At 40.9% G+C, this 17,156-nt stretch overlaps 1 pseudogene across 1 annotated transcript; it reads left to right on the plus strand.

Moving 5' to 3' along the window:
- The first annotated feature begins 993 nt into the window (after positions 1–993).
- Positions 994–16,257, plus strand: LOC311188104 (patched domain-containing protein 3-like; annotated as a pseudogene). Its single transcript has 4 exons — positions 994–1,155; positions 2,134–2,255; positions 7,008–7,153; positions 14,754–16,257. The product of its transcript is annotated as a patched domain-containing protein 3-like (transcript).
- The last annotated feature ends 899 nt before the right edge of the window (positions 16,258–17,156 follow it).

The raw sequence follows: 17,156 nt of genomic DNA on the forward strand, positions 1-17,156 counted from the left end.
CTCGCAGCCCCCCTCTGCATCCTGGCATGCACAGCGGAGGTCAAAGGTCGAGGGGCTGTGACCCTTGGCACAGCCTCCCTGTGGATTCCTCCCCGAAGCCGCTGGGGGGAGGGGACTGGGCGCAATATCCAGTCACTGCTTTCTCGTTCTCCTGTTGAAAAATTGGTCGGTCCTTCCAGAAATGGGTGTCTATTCCTCCAAGGCTGCACCCCAAGGGGAGTTCAAGCAAGGGGAGGCTTCAGGGGCTCAGAGGCCAGAGCAGGAGGACTGGCCCGAACCAGAGTCTGAGCGCAGAGCAGATCCTGAGGCAGCAACTGGGCCCCAGCAGCTCCCCACCTCCGCGGGGCAGCCAGAGCAGGTCCTGGTGTCCAGTGAGGGGCAGGAGCCCGACGTTAGCCGGGCTTCAGGGCCTTCCTCAGACCCACCCCGCCCGCCGTCTGAGAGAGGGGAATCACCGATCCCGGAAGCCCAGGGGCAGCAGCCATCCCCTGGGAGGCCCCGCTGCCACACTAACTGCCTGGAGCAGCCCCTCGCCCAGGGCTTCCAGAGGATGGGGCTGGCTGTGGGCTGGCACCCCTGGCTCTTCCTGCTGGCGCCCCTGGTGCTGATGGCTGTCCTGGGCACCGGTTTGATGTACCTGCCCAGGGAGACGGAAGAGAACCTGGAGGAGCACTACACCCCTTTGGGCAGCCCAGCCAAGGCCGAGCGGCGCTACGTGCAGGCACATTTCTCCACCAACGGGTCGCACCTGTTCTCCCCGTTGCAGTCCAGCGTGGAGGTCAACTTTGCCTCCATCCTGGTGGTCTCCAACACTGCCAATCTGCTGGATAAGTCACCTTCTAAGAAATTAGTCAACTGGATGAGGAGGTGCAGATGCTGACCGCGCCCCTGGGAGTTGGAACCCAGGTTCTCTACCCTCAGGTGTGTGCCAGGTACCAGAGCACCTGCATGCCTTCCAACCCACTCCTGTTCATCTGGCAGAAGAATAACAACATGGACCTGAGAAGCATCACCTTCCCTATTTACAACACCTCTGCTGCGCCCCTCTACTTGGCCGGCCTCTTGGGAGGAACCGTCCTAGGTCCCGGCTCAGGGACAAGCCGGTTACTCCTGCACAACAAGGCCATGTGGCTGCAGTACTACTTGAGCCATCAAGTGGAATGAAGCTGAAGACCATGGACCCCGAGGACAGCGTGCGCAGCCAGAAGTGGCTGCTCGAGTTCCTGGAACAAATTCATGCCATTGAAAAGCACCTGGCCTTGAAGAACATCCAGGTGCCTGGGGCTGGGTTTAGAGGGAGGAGAAGGTGGGAGGGATAAGAACTGTCCATGGTTTGTCCACGCCTGGCTACTTGGTGGAGGCCTTGACATGGTACCGGGTCTGCTCCACTCTCTTTGAAGCTTAAGCCAGCTTTCTTCAAGGGACACCAAGGGAAGCCGCCAGCCTAGATACTGGGTCACATTCTAGTGGGAAACACTCATTTTATACTCCAGGGGTGGGCGTGTTCAGGGCAGACATTGATCTTCAGGGTTCCTTTTGGTTTTCTAGTCAGAATTCTCTCACTTCACGTCTGCACTGTTTCTGGAGCCCCCAAAAACTTGCTTGGTGTCACTGGAATAAAAAACAAACCTTTAAGCTGAAGTTCCCTGGTGTTTTTGAAAAACACAATTAGCTCAGATTTCTCAAGTATTTTCTAGCATCCTGCCAGGCACCTTAGATGTTGAACAAACGCCTGGTGAGAGACACCTGCTGGGAAAAGGCTTTGGATACCAGGCCTTGCTGAAATTATGCTTTGTATTTAAATAGCAAAAGACAGCAACCTACTCGTCATTCATAAAAAGCCAAAATTTTGACAGTTATCAGTGATTACACAGTTTTGGGAAAATTGAGAATTGGTATACTCAGGAATATTAAACATTGGATTTTTGAAAGAAATCTTAGAAAGCATGCCATGCGTTGGTGGGGAACATTTTTTATTACCTTTATTCTAAAATCATAATTCACACTATTTTAATCTTTTACCGAACTGTAACATGTTTCAATCAGTAAGCTATAATTTTTTGATAGATCTTGTCACTCATACACAAATATTGGAATTGAAAGTTATTTTACCTGACTGTATTTTTACGACAGGTGGTCTACTTCACATCACTCTCTAGGAAACTGGAATTTGAGGCGACTGCTAGGTCAGTGGTCCCTTTGTTTTACACGGCATACCTTCTGATCATATTATTTGCAATCGTATCATGCTACAGGTAAAAAAGAACTTTTATTAGTTTTTAAATTTAAAAATATTTGTTGTAAGATTTTTTTAACGTAACACTTGCCATTCTAACCATTTCAAGTGTACAGTTCACTGGCATCAATCACATCCCCACAGCTGCATACTGTCGTGACTGTTTCCAAATATCTTTTCTAACCCGAAAGAAGAACTCTGTGACCAGTGATCAGTGGCTCCTGCTGCCCTTCTCTCCTCCAGTCCTGATTAACCTTGACTCTATTTTTTCTATGTATTTGCTTTTCTTAGATTTTCATGTCAATGGAATCATACATTTTTTTGTGACTGACTTATTTCACTTATCATAATGCTTCCAGGGTTTGTCCTTGTGCACATGTGACAGCTTCATTCCACTTGATGGCTCTGTGCTCCATTGTATGTGTGCTCCACAATTTGGTTACCCATGGTCTTTTGTGGGCACTTGGAATATTTCCTTCTCATGACAATCATAACACTGCAAGGAACATGCTGTGCTCATGTTAAGAGAATCATTTACAGGTGGAATTGGTGGGTTGCATGAGAATTCCATAGTCAGCTATTTGAAGAACCATCACATTGTTTTCCAGAGTCCACACCATTTTCGATCCCACCAGCAGTAGATAGGGGCTCCAGCTTTTATACACTCTCCCTATAAACCAAAACTCATCCTTTTCCCTTTTATCGATTTTACCTGTCTTCTTAGTTGGTGTCAAGAGGTATCTCATTGTGGTGATGATTCACGTTTATGTAAATATATGATCATGTTGATTGTCTTTTCAATTGTTTATTGGCCTCTTGTATATCCTCTTTGGAGAAATGTCTATCCAAGTCCTTTGCCCTTCTTATAATTGGGTTGTTTGACCTTTTGTTGTTGATTCAAGTTTTTCATTAGCACTTTGCATATTTCAGTTATTAAGCCACTTCTCAGCTATATGACTTGCTGATATTTTCTCCCTCTTTATAGACTGTCTCTTCACTTTCTTGACAATGGCCTGTAACAATTAACATTTTTTTTATTTTTTTATGAAATCCAACATATCTAATTTTTTGGTACTTGTATTTTTGGTATTATATCTAAGTGTACATTGACAAGTCCATGGTCATGCACACTGACCCTGTGTTTCCCTCTACAAATTTTTATGGTTTTAACTGTTTTATTTAGATTATTGATCAATGTCTAATTCAGTTCTGTTTACGGTATTTAGTAAGGTCCCAGCATCATCCTTGTGTATGTGAAGATCCAGTTTTCAAGAACCATTTATTGAAAACACTTTTCCAGTCTGTTAGACTTACTACACTTGTCAATTATCTGGCTATATTTATGGATTATTTCTGGACTCCCAATTCTATACTGTTAGTCTGTATGTTTATTTGCATGCTAGTACCACATTGCATTTGTTGTTTGTTTGTTTGTTTTTTTTTAAAGATTTATTTATTTTATTTATACCAGCACTGGGTACAGTCAGAAGCGCGGGAGGGTAGAGAATTCACCAGAGCCAGATAGGGGAACGGAATGGGCAGACTGACAAAATACACTGCTGAGGGGAGCAGCAGGTGGCACGAGAGTTCTGCGTGCCAAGTGCGACCCTCACCCAGCGGCCAGGGATGGAACTGGCGCTACATAAGCTGCGGGCAGCTTCGCAAGCCAGTGATCAACCGCTGAGCCACCGGGGAGGTCCCCACATTGTTTTAATTACAGTAACTTGTTGTAAGTTTTGAAATCTGGAAATCTCAGTCCAGCAACTTTTTCTTCTTTTTCGAGATTGTTTTGGATATCCTGGGCTCCTTGCAATTTCAAATGAATTTGAGGGTTGTCTCCTCCATTTCTGAAAAAGAAAAAAGGAAATTGCAATTTCAATAGAAATTGAGTTGAATCAGTAGATTGCTGGGTGATTGACATTTTAACAGTATTAATCCTTCACATTAACTAAGGTTGTCTTTCTATTAAATTAGGTTTTCTTTAGTTTCTTTCACCAGTGTTTTATAATTTTCAGTGTACACATCTTTTACCTCCTTGGTCAAATGTATTCTTAAGTATTTTCTTCTTTTAGATACTATTTAAATATAATTGCTTTCTTAATTTCCTTTGCAATTGCTCTTTGCACATAAATAGAAACAGAACTGATGTTTATAAGTTCTTCTTGTATCTTGTAGTTTTGTTGAATTTTTTGTAACTAGTAGTTTTCTTGTGGATGCTTTGGGATTTTCATATCTGTGATTATGTAATCTCTGAAACAGGATACTTATATTTCTTCCTTTCCAGCTTGAATTTTTTTTATTCTATCCCTTGACTAATGGCTCTGGCGAGCAATTCCAGCACAATGCTAAATCTGGTCAGCATCTCTAAGTTTCACTTGTTTGTATTGTATATGCGTTTGTTGGTTGTTTTTTTAGCTTTTCAGCTCCAGAATTTCTGTTTGGTTCCTTTTAAATTTTTCTATGTATATTATTATTTCATTCATATATTGCTTTCCTTGTCAGTGTTCTCCTTGAGTATTCTGAGCATATTTAAGACAGTGTTTCTCATAGGATTTGTCTAGTATGCCTTCCTCCTTTCCACACTGCAAGACTACTTCCTGGGTTGGAGCAGGCACAAAGAGGAAAATAACCAGGAAATTTCTGTTAGCACATGTGCTGAGTATAGTCCTAATACTTGCCTTCCTTGGACTTGAATATATGTAACTGATTTTCCTGCTAGTGCTTTTGTAGATTCTTTTGACATCTCGCCCTCCCTCTCTCTGTTATCAATATGACTATCTTATGTTTGTTTAGCTCAGGGATTCAACACATTTGAGCATTCCATATTTTTTTTTGGCTTGGAATGAAATCATGTGGACAATAGTAAGACCTTCCCAAGAGAGTATGGCCAAACTGAACACCATTCTATGGCAAGTAGTGGTATATTGAGTTTGTAGTCTATTTCAAATTTGGCATTTTAGAAATGACAAAACTTATTATGCCAACTATTAGATCAATTTCTGAGAAAATCTGGAAAATCTTTCTCCTCTCAAATATACTTTAATTGTTCTTGTGTTTAATAGACATCATTATCTTTTAGAAAGATGTGGCCTCCACCCCAAACATACAGTTTTCTAAGTGTAATCATTTCCCATTCAGCCCGATGCTGTCAAGTTATTAGAATGTTCAGAAAATTGGCCATTTTGCTGCCAGGGATGCCTCAATTTGACTGACCATTGGAATCGTGTTTGGAAAATTTCAGATACAATGATTCTGCAGCGTCATTGTAAACCTACTGAGTGAAGATCTGTTGATCCCGGGTCATAGGAAATCTAAAGTTCGATCATTCTCCGATCATTTTGATAAAATGCTTCTATCAAGTTTCTTGTAGGGTTCTAGAATATCTGCATGTGCATTCATCAGTCTCCTACAGTGTCCATTTTCATATCTTTCCTTCACTTATAATTAATAACAGTTGCTTAGAGAACATCAGCACAACTAGTCAAAGTAAAGTCACTGTAGCCAACAATTTACCTTCCTACATCAGTGTCTAAAAATTTTACATAAAAAGGCAGAAAATTGTAAAAGGGATTGAGACTAAACATGTCCTGTGTAGCTCTTACTAATCTTTTTGCATTTGAAGTTTATCTTTGTTATGTTCTTATCTTAAATATTTATAAATATTGTTTTCAAGAAATATTGCAAAAGGAAAACATTCATTATGTTCAAATTTATTGTAACCAAGCGATTTACTTTTTCTCTGAAATTTGTGTGTGTGTGTGTGTGTGTGTGTGTATTTGGGACACTAAATTTAACTCAAGGCAACAGCAGTTTGAGAAAAAGTGAAACACATCAATGGTGCAGAAACCTTTTAATAAAAAGAAAGTTTTGCTATGTGAATATGGTCTGAAAAAGTCTTTTCGTCACATTCTGTTTTGGAATCGGTAGCTCCATTTCCTTAGTTTTCTCTCCTAATCTTCACACTTAGTTTCTTTTTCCTATAGATGTCCAGAGAGACTTTTATCAATCATTTGTTTTAAAACTCTTCACATAAAATTAAAATATAAAACCACAGGTGGCTGTCAATATTTTAAAATGTAATGTAGTTATTGTGGAGGCAAAGTACTGCATACATGCTTTCAAATGCTCTCTCTATATTCACATTTCTGGTGCAGAAAAGTCTTGTGTTGATGCAAAAACAGTACATTTCAAAACATTTTTTTTTTGCAATTTATAGCAACTTTTCTGAACCCACTTCATCAATAAAGGAGAATCTTAAAACTGTTTTAGCAGGATGCTTTCATGCATTTTATTAACCACATACTATCTCTGTTGTACAGGAACCCTTTAGGTTGGCATTAATAGCTAGTTGGGATCAGGAAATGAGTGCAAAGATAATTGGATGTGGGTACTTTCTCAACTACAGCTGCCTGCCCTTTAGTGTTGTGTTCGATTCACACACAACTCCTTGAACACTAGAGTGGAATTAACCATCTGCTGAGCTCCAGTACATGTATGTGGTTCTGAAACACCATCAGGGAATTAGTGCTTGGCCAGCTGCATAAGAAGATAGTTAAGTTAAAGCACAAAATGCCAACTTTTATTTTCCCTCTTTGAATTGGTATAGTGGGTCTGGGATAGTGCATGGGAATTAAAAGTCTCCAGGAGATAGGTGTAGAATGATTGCAGGAGAGATTTCAGAACAGGTCCAAATCAAGAATGTCATGAATTGATGGAATTTGAGTATGGAAGCTGCTTCTAAAAATTCATCATTTTCCCTCCCTATTTACAGGTTTAGCTGTATACGAAACAAAATGTTTATTGCAGTCGTTGGAGTGATTTCTGTTGCCTTGGCAGTGGTGAGTGGCTTTGGCCTCATGCTGTACATGGGGGTGCCATTTGTGACAATAGTTGCAAATGCACCATTTCTAATACTAGGTGAGTAAAGCAAATGTGAGGCTACACTATGTGTGTGTTTGGGAGAAAGTAGATAACAGAAAGAGTTTATGATAGATTAAGTAAAAGAACTGTGCTTAGATGACTACAGATCCAAAATAAGGTGTCAGAAATGAAGACAAACATTAAATTGTGTCTTCAGAGCTGGAAAAAATAAGGACCCCAAATGGAAAAGTAAAGAGAATGACATGAGCAGGCAGCTCTCTCTCTCTCTCTCTCACTCTCTCTCTCTCTCTCTCTCTCTCTCTCTCTCTCTCACACACACACACACACACACACACACACACACACAACCCTGAAAAGGGAAAATACAATACACTGAAAATGTAAGGGGGAAAATATATGACCTCTCAATCAAGGGATGCAAATTAAACCAAAACTTAGATGCCTTGTTTTCTTATTAGAATAATAAAAATTGCGAGACTGAAGCTTTTGGGGTGGTTGTATGTAATGAACACTGTCATCTGCTGCTAGGAGAAGATTATGAATTGGCTCATACTTAGTCCAATTTTTGTATCAAATCAAAAGGCTTACAAGGGGATTCAAGGTGCATGTCTTTCACCTCTCCATTCTACTTCTAGGAATTTGTCCTAATAATTGAAAAAATGCTTCAAAAAGTAGAGTAAGTATGTTCATTTCAGTGTGATTGAGAATTGAAAAAATAATTAAAAGCAATCTACCATATCCACATGAGATTGGTGAATTCAAACCTAGGAAACCTTTATATTCCCACCAAGAAAGTACTAGGGTTCTTTTTCTCCTTATCCTAACCAACCTCTGTGGTTTCTGTTAGATACACATGTAGACCATTCTCACTGGAGTGAGGTGGTACATCCCTCTGCTTTTGATTTGCCTTTCCATGATGATACGTGATGTTGAACATTTTCTTCATGTGCCTGCTGGCCATCTGTGTGTTGTCTTTGGAGAAGTGTCTATTTATCTCTCCTGTGCATTTTCGATTGGCTTGTTTTCATTTGGTTGAGTTGTCTGAGTCCTTTGTAGATCTTAGATATTAGCTACTTGGCAGGTGTGTGATGTGCAAATGTATTCTCCCATTCAGTAGGGTGTCATTTCATTTTGATGAGACTTCCTTTCGCTGGGCAGAAGCCTTTTAGCTTGTGTAGTATCATTTGTTTATTTTTGCTTTTGTCTTCTTGAAGTTGGAGTCAAATCCCCAAAGACAGCCATGAAGCCAATATTATGGCGTATTTTGCCTGGTTCCTTTTATGTATTATATGACTGCAGATCTTACATCCAAACCTTTAATCCACTTTGAGTTATTTTTTGTGTATGGTAGGAGAGAGTGGTCTAGTTCTTTTTTCTACTTGTGGCTACCCAGTTTTGCAGTACCGTTTGTTGAAGAGAACTTCGTTTTTCCATTGTGTACTCTTGACTCCTGTTTTGTACATAAACTGTCCATAAAATTATGGGTTTATTTCTCGGCTGTCATTTCTATACCATTGGTCTGTGTGTCTGTTTTAATTCCAATACGTTTTTTGGTCAATATTGCTTTGACTATTGGGGGTTTTTTCTGGCTCTATATAAATTTCAATTAAATTTGCTCTATTTCTTTGAAAAATTCCACTAGAACTTTGATAGGAATTACATTTCATCTCTATCTGTCTTACTTTGGAAAAGGTGTACACGTTAACAATATTAATTCTTCCAATCCATGAGTGGGGAATATCTTTCTATTTTCTTGCATTGTCTTCTATTACTTTTAGCAATACCTTATCATTTTCATTGAATCGATCATTCACCTCTTTATTTTTTTTTACTTTTATTTCTTATTTTTTTAATTTTTTACATCATTGTTCATTTTTGAACAATGTTTCCTTCCCCCCATCCCCTCATGTGTAGTCCCCATAGAGTTTCCTTCCCCAATGCACCCGTGCACCATCACCTCAGTCCCCAGTGCTCCTCCCTCCCTCTGATCCCTCTCCTTCCTCCTCCCCTGCAGGATGTCTCTGATTTATAATTTTGTCTTTGTTTTGTTGTGTTTTGTGCTGTTATTATTTTTTTACGCTGATGTCTTTTTTGGTTCCCCTATATTCCTGCTTTAAGTGAAACCATCCGATATTTTTCTTTTTCCTTCTGGCTCATTTCACTGAGAAAAATCCTTCTAGATCCATCCATGTTGCTACAAATGGCATGAGTTTATCTTTTTTTGATTGCTGAATAATATTCCATTGTGTATATGTGCCACCTCTTCTTAGATCATTCACCTCTTTTGTTAGGCTTATTTCTAGGTATTTAATACTTTTCGATGTTATTGTAAATGAGATTGTTTTCCTGAGGGCTTTCTCTTCTAGTTCATTATTTGCATATAGGAATTCAACAGAATTTTGCATGTTGCTTTTGCAGTCTCTCACTTCACTGATTGTTCGAATATTTTGTAAAATGTAGTGTTTAGGTTTTTCTATATGTATTATCATGTCATCTATAAATAGTGAGAGTTTGACTTCTTTGTTTCAAGTTTGGGTTCCTTTTGTATCCCTCTCTTGCCTAATAGCTTTAGTACCTCCAATACTCTGTTGAACATAGGTGGTGATAGTGCACATCATTGTTGTGTATCTGAAATCTTGTCCTATTCTCTCCCTGAGTATGTTACCTGTGGGTGTGGTATAGATGCCTTTTATCTGTGGAGATATGTTCCTTCTACCCCCTTATACTAAGAGTTTTTTCTTACTGAGTCTAGCTAGAAGTTTTCTATCTTATTTTTCCCTAATTTCCAGCTACTCATTTCATTGGTTTTTTAAATTAAAAGACATTTTTTAACATTTATTTATTTATGCATACAAGGTGGGGAGTACAGGTCAGAGGTATGAGGGAATGAGTGGATTCACCAGAGACAGAGCAGGGAACAGAACAGGCAGACTGACGAAAATACACTGCTGAGGGGAACAGCGGGCAAGTCAGGAGATATCTGCTGCAAAATGTGCGCAGCTCCCTGGTCAAGGATCGAACCCGTGGCCCAGTGGCTGCAGATAACTTCATAGGATGTGTCTTACCCTTGCACCACCTGGGAGGCCCTCAATGACTTTTTTAAACTGTCATTTTAAATTCTATGTCATTTATTTCCACTGTGATTTTTATTATTTCCTTCCTTCAACTAGCTTTTTTGCTAATTCTTTCAGGTAATGTTAGCATATTTATTTGAGTTCTTTCTTATTTCTTGATGTGTGCCTGTGTTGCCGTGTACTTCCCTTTTGGAACTGTTCCTGCTCCTGGCCAGAGGTTCTGATAGGTTGTATCTTCATTTTCCATTGTCTCCAGGTGTTTTTTAAATTTCTTCTTTGATTTCCTCATTAACCCAATAGTCATGAGTGTGGTGCTTTATAGTCACCACCTACTCAGGGTTTTTCCCACCTTGCTTTTGTGCTTGATTTCTATTTGATACCATTGTAATTGGAAAAGGTGCCTGACAATGATTTCAAACTTCATGGATTTATTCCCACTTGTTTTATGATCCAACATGTGATCCACTCTGGAAAATGTTCCATGTGACCTTCGGAAGAAAGTGTGCTCAGCGTTTGGGGAGTGTAGTTCTCCATAAATGTCTGGTGGGCTCAAGCGGTCTATTGCTCACTTAAGGCGATTGTTTTCTTGTTGATTTTCCCTCTGGTTGATCTGTCTTTGATGTAAGTGGGGTGTCAAAGTCTTCTACCATCATTGTGTTGTGGCCAATGTCTGTTTTTAGGTTTGTCAAATAGTTGTCTTATATATTTGGGTGCACCTTTGTTTGCTGCATGTATACTGATGGTATATTGATCCTTTCCTGATGTGTTGCTCCATTAATCACTATGCAATGACCATTCTGCCTCTTGTTCCCCTTTTTAACTGCAAGGTTTTTCTTTGTCTGATGAAGTATGTCTGTCTCTGCCTTTTTGAGGGTCCCATTCACTAGTAGGATTTTTTTTCCCAGCCATTTATTTGCTTTGAATCTGTTCATCTTCTGAACTCACATAGGTCTCCTGGAGACAACAAGAAGTTGAATTTGTTTTCAGATCCAAGCATCCTTTCTGTGCCTTTTGCTTGGCAAATTCATTCCATTCACACTTAAAGTGATTATTGATATAAAGGTATTAGCTATTGTATTTTTGTCTTTAGTTTTCTGTTCTATAATTTAGTTTCTTGTGACTTTTCTCATGGAAAATTCAGATAGGAGTTCTCTTTTCAATATTTCTTGAGGAGGAAGTCTAGTGATAGCAAACTCCTGCTTTCATTTGTCTGGGAAGTCCTTATTTTCTCCCTCACATCTGAACGAAAGTCTTGCAGGATATGTATTCTTGGCTGGCAGTTTTGATCTTGGAGTGTTTCGAATACATTATTCCATTCTCTCCTCACTTGTTGAATTTCCTCAGAGAATTCAGACGTAAGCCTGAAGAGGGTACTTTTATAGGTTATCTGCTTTTTTCTGCCTGACTGCCTTCTTCGTTCTGTCTTTGCCTTGAACTCTTTCTAGTTTCCTTACTGCGCATTTTGACATAGGTCAACTTCAGCAGGGGACCTACCTTGGTGGATTTGCTTCCAGGCCCTGAGGTCTGCCAAGGGCTACTTCCAGGACTGCCTCCCGCCTCCCCCCCCCACTAGAGATCACTGATGTCTGCACCAATGCCTGCTGTGGCTGGTCTGCTTCCAGTCCTGCCCTGGCTCACTGGGAACTGCCAAGGCCTGCTGTCAATGGTCCTGCTTCCATGAGCCACTGCTGAGCTCACAGATCTGAACCACTCTCTGGGGGCCTGGGTGGTGGGTCTGCTTCAGGACCCAGTCTGGAGGCTTGCTGAGGTCATCCAAATGTTTCTTTGTAAGCGCATTGCCAGTTCTGCCAGGCCCACTGGGGCTCACCTCACTGCCTAGGCAGGCTACCTGCTTGGCCTGTTCCACTGCTGGCTGGGGTCTCCCTCCTCTGGATGGGCACTTAACTTGTACTGTAATTGTCTGTTTTTCCTTCAGGAGTCATTGGCTTTGTTCTGTTGCAATCTAGTTTGAACACATGGAGAGGGTGAGCCCAGCATCTTTACTGTGCTGCCATTTTGCCCCTTTGGCATTATTTTTTAAGTGAACTTTCTATGCCTTTATTTTTGTTACTTCTAGGACCCATATGAGATGGATGTGATTTCTCTCTGTTTTCCCAAAAGGAAAACATGATATCCTTTTTCAAATTCCTTTTTTCCTGCATTGTTATATTGTGTGTTTGCCAATATGGTGTTTCTTGAGCTCACCGATTATTTCCATTGCTTCTGTTTGCCTGCTACTGAGGCCCTCAATGAATGTTTTTCATTCAGTTATAGTGTTTCAGACTTCTGTGATTTCTAACTGTAGCCACCTCATATTGCTTTGTTTGTATTCTCTTGTTGGCTCATGTCCTCTGTTATTGGAGTTCCATGGCTTTGTTAGAACTGTTGCCCTAAATCTATGTCAGTCATGTGTTGCCGTTTTGCTTGAATGGGGCTCCCATCTTTCATTTTCCCCTCCAACATTTGTGATCTGTTTGTCTGTCCCCTCATTTTTAATCTTGATGGGTTGTAGTGGGGATAGACTTTCAAATCGTTGTCTATTCCCCTGTTGAAGTAACAAGAGAACTGGTACTTATGAGGGGCAGAAGGTACAGTGAGTGCCAGGGCAGTGGGGCACCAAAGAATCACCCCAATGAATGCCAGGAATTCAAGCTTCCTACTGTGCTGTGGATACCAGAGGTGGTACTGCAAAGTGCTCCCCACTTCTTTGCCCACTTCTCAGCCTTAATGTCCTTCATGGCTTCATGCTCACGCTAAGCTGTTCTTGAATGCTTGAGCGTGAGCTTGAGCACTGGGCTCAGATTGCAGCTGACATGGACTCACAGGCAGGGAGTTCTCTTCTCTTTTGACACTCAAAGCCTTATCCTGGGGTGTGAGTGCCTGTCATTAGCAGGCACTGACCTCTAGTTTACCAGGATTCCTTTGTTGTTTTGGATTTAGCCACATGTTAGGGTGGCAATTTCTCTGAATATCCCAGTCTCGAGTAGTAGCCTTTTCTATGGGAAGACACAGGTGACCTGACTCAGCTCTCCCTGTTGAGAGGTCAGGATCCAGCTGTTCTATACTGTGAGACTCCACTCAAGCCAGTAATGCTCATGCTGAACTACCACCCCAAAGCTTTCCAGTTCCTGGTTGTCAACTTGCTGACTCCCTTATTCAGTGCATTGCCAGGTCTCAGGAGTCCCTGGTATTGCTGTGTGTCAAACCCACAACTGTAGGGGTTTCCTTTGTTTAAGATTTATTTATTTATGCATACAAGAGCTGGAGTACAGGCCGGAGGAGAGGGGGCATGAGAGGATTCTCACTGACTGAAATACACAAGCAGACTGACTGAAATACACTGCTGAGGGGAGCAGCGGGCGAGTCAGGGGAAGTCTGATTGCCATGTGGGTTGCTCCTTGGCCAGCCAGGGCATCGAACTCGTGCTGCAGAGTCTGCGGATTGCTTCACAGGCTGTGTCTCAACCCCTTGCGCCACCAGGGAGGCCCAAATGTAGGGGTTGTTGCATAGCATGTGCCCACCCGCCACGAGTTGTGCTGCCCCAATCTCACTACACAGAGTTTGCTTCATGTTTTCCCTCCCTTGGGCCTGCTGCTCCTCAGATATGCTGTGGAGGTCTGTTTTTCCTTCAGGGGTTTTGGGCTTTGCTCTATTGCAATCTAGTTGTGGGTATCTGGAGAAGGTGAGGCCATCTTGCTAGATTCAGCTAGGGAAGTTCGGATGACATAATCTGGATTTCAAAAACAGACTAGCAGGAAAACTAGTGTGAGTGTGCCTGTCAATGACACCGTGCCTCTCAAGTCATACCGCAAAGATAGATTGATGCTGTTGGTGGTCAGATAGGTTCAGTAACAGAATGTTGGCTGAAAGTGTTTATGCATTTCTGTGAAATGGCTTATGAGAGAAAATGGTCTCTGAAGTAATCTAGTGGAATCAGAAACGGATTGCTAATCCTGCTTGAACTAACACGCATCCACCAGGTTTCCTGATCTCAACACCGAGGTACCATAATTGGAGAGATGGAGTATACTGCGCTGTGCGTAAATAATAGGAATCCGTGCAAAGCATAAGCTTATTACAGAGGGAGGAGTATGCTCTGTTGTGGACTCAGAGACAACCAAGGAGAGTGTTACCTAAGCACAGATTCTGTGAGATTAATAAAACCTGAAGGACCAAAGAATAAGACCTTAAGGGACAAAGGATCATTTCACTTAGATGTGGAATATAGGGAAACTAGACAAAGGGTCAGACAAAGACAAACTTTCAAAGCAACTCTTGAAAGCTGTCCTAGAGCTGAGACAGCCAGGAAGCAGGGGGAGGAGGGGGGGTGGTAAGAGGGACCGGAGGAGAGCACAAGGACGCTGGTGGAGGACCAAAGGTGCGCTGGTGCTGGGAGAGCGAAGGTGGCCATACCTGAGGGGAGAAATCCTAGACTGTCAAAAACTCAACAAGGATGTAAAACAATGTTGCTTCATTCAAAAGAGAAAAAGGGGGAAACCTTTTGAATTATGCTATTTACACTTTTATGGATATGAATGTGCATTAAGATTTTTTTTTTACAGGTGTTGGCGTTGATGACATGTTTATCATGATTTCTGCCTGGCAGAAGACCAACATCATGGACAGCGTACAACAGCGAATGTCTGACGTCTACTCCCACGTGGTGGTGCCCATCACCATCACCACTCTCACAAATGTCCTGGCCTTCTTTACAGGGGTAACAACCTCCTTTAAGTCCGTGCAGTACTTTTGCATTTACACGAGAACAACCTTGCTCTTCTGTTATTTTTATAACATCACCTGTTTTGGCGCCTCTATGGCCCTAGATGGTAAGAGAGAAGCGGCCTGTCAGCGCAGGCTGCAAAGGTCAGAGGGTAATCCGGACCAAAATTTTTCCTCGCTGATAATGTGCTGCTGCCTCCCATTTTGTTCTCTTCGAACTGATGAAGAATCGAGCATCCATTCAATGGACTTGTTCTTTAGAGATTATTTTGGCCCCTTTCTCACAAACACTAAGTCCAAATTTGTGATAGTGGTTTTATACCTTCTGTACATCGCATTCAGTATATATGGCTGTTTCCAAGTGCAGGAAGGTTTAGACCTTTGGCATCTGGCAAGTGATTCCTATATCACACCCTATTTTAACATCCATGAAGAGCATTTTTCAGATTATGGTCCCATAGTGATGGTTATCATGACTGAAACAGTTGACTACTGGGATAAAAACACAAGGCAAACATTGGGGAAATGTCTGATCGCTTTTGAAAACAGTGATTATGTCGTTGAAAATCTAACACAGTTTTGGTTACAAGCATATATACAGTATATGGAAGCCAACAACTTAGCTGTAAATGACAGAGATAGTTTTATAAACAACATTCCTGTTTTTTTAGTGAGTTTCCAATTTTTACATATGATATTAATATTTCATCATCACATGAGATTACTTCTTCCTGGGCCTTCATTCAGACCACGGGTGTTTCTTCTTTGCGCAGTAAGAAGAACATGTTATTCCAATTACGAAGTATTGCCAAAAGGTGTGAGATTCCCCTAATGGTGTATAACCTAGCATTTATCTATTTTGATCAATATTCTGCCATCTTAGAAAACACTATTGGAAGTGTCATTGTTGCAACCATAGTTATGTTCATTGTTTCTTTATTGTTAATTCCCCACCCACTGTGTTCCTTGTGGGTCACTTTTTCTATTGGGTCTGTGATTGTAGGAATAACAGGTTTCATGGGATTCTGGCATGTCAACCTTGATTCCATATCCATGATGAATCTTGTGATTTGTATAGGGTTTTCTTTTGATTTTTGTGCACATATTTCATATGCATTTGTTTCCATTTCTAAACCCTCAGCAAACCAAAAAGCAATTGAGGCATTGTTTTTGCTAGGTTACGCAGTGTTACAAAGTGCACTGTCAACAATAATAGGAGTGGCTGTTTTATCTGTAGCTAACACATACATCTTCCGGACCTGTTTTAAGATTATGTTTCTTGTCATCGTATTGGTGTCTATTCATGGCCTAGTTTTTATTCCAGTATTCTTAACCATTTTTTGAAAATTTGTTGGAATATCCACTAACAAATCAGAGCCCCATCCTAGAATTCTTGATTGCCCCAACCCAGTCTGGTAAAAATACTCTATTAAGGATAGTTGATAAACTGAAAACAAATGCATGTTTCCTTGATTGGGAAATCTCATTCCAAGCTGTTCTTTAAAATATCCTTAGAAAAATTAATTAATCCTACATTAAAATGTTTTATAAATTAGGAACTGTTGTCATCTTTATTTTAAACTATAAAAATTGGGTGTAACCAGGCATATGAAAAAATGTTCAACATCACTTGCAATCAGAGAAATGCAAATCAAAACTACAATAAGATACCATCTCACACCAGTGAGATGGCACATATTATAAAAACTAGCAACAACAAATGTTGGCGAGGATGTGTAAATAAAGGAACTCTCCTGCACTGCTGGTGGGAGTGTAAACTGGTCCAAACACTATGGAAAGCTGTGTGGAGATTCCTCAACCTACTAAAGATAGAGCTTCCATATGATCCAGCAATCCCACTCCTAGGTATTTACCCAAAGGACACAGAAACATCAATTCCAAAGAGCACTTGCACCCCTATGTTTATAGCAGCATTGTTTACAATAGCGAAGCTTTGGAAACAGCCCAAATGCCCAAAAATAGATGACTGGATCAAGAAGATGTGGTACATATACACCATAGAATATTACTCAGCATTCAAAAAAGATAAAAACGTGCAATTTGCAGCAACATGGATGGAGCTGGAAGGGATCATGCTCAGCGAAATAAGCCAGAAAGAAAAAGAAAAATACAGGATGGTCTCACTCATAGCAGGAATCTAGAAAACTTAAATAAGGGATCAGGAAAATAAATATAAGAAAGTGAAAATCAAAATCAACAATAAACTATGAACCAGAGACACT

Source organism: Talpa europaea (assembly GCF_964194135.1).
Source record: "Talpa europaea genome assembly, contig: HAP1_SCAFFOLD_221, whole genome shotgun sequence".
In the NCBI taxonomy this organism is placed as follows: domain Eukaryota; kingdom Metazoa; phylum Chordata; class Mammalia; order Eulipotyphla; family Talpidae; genus Talpa; species Talpa europaea.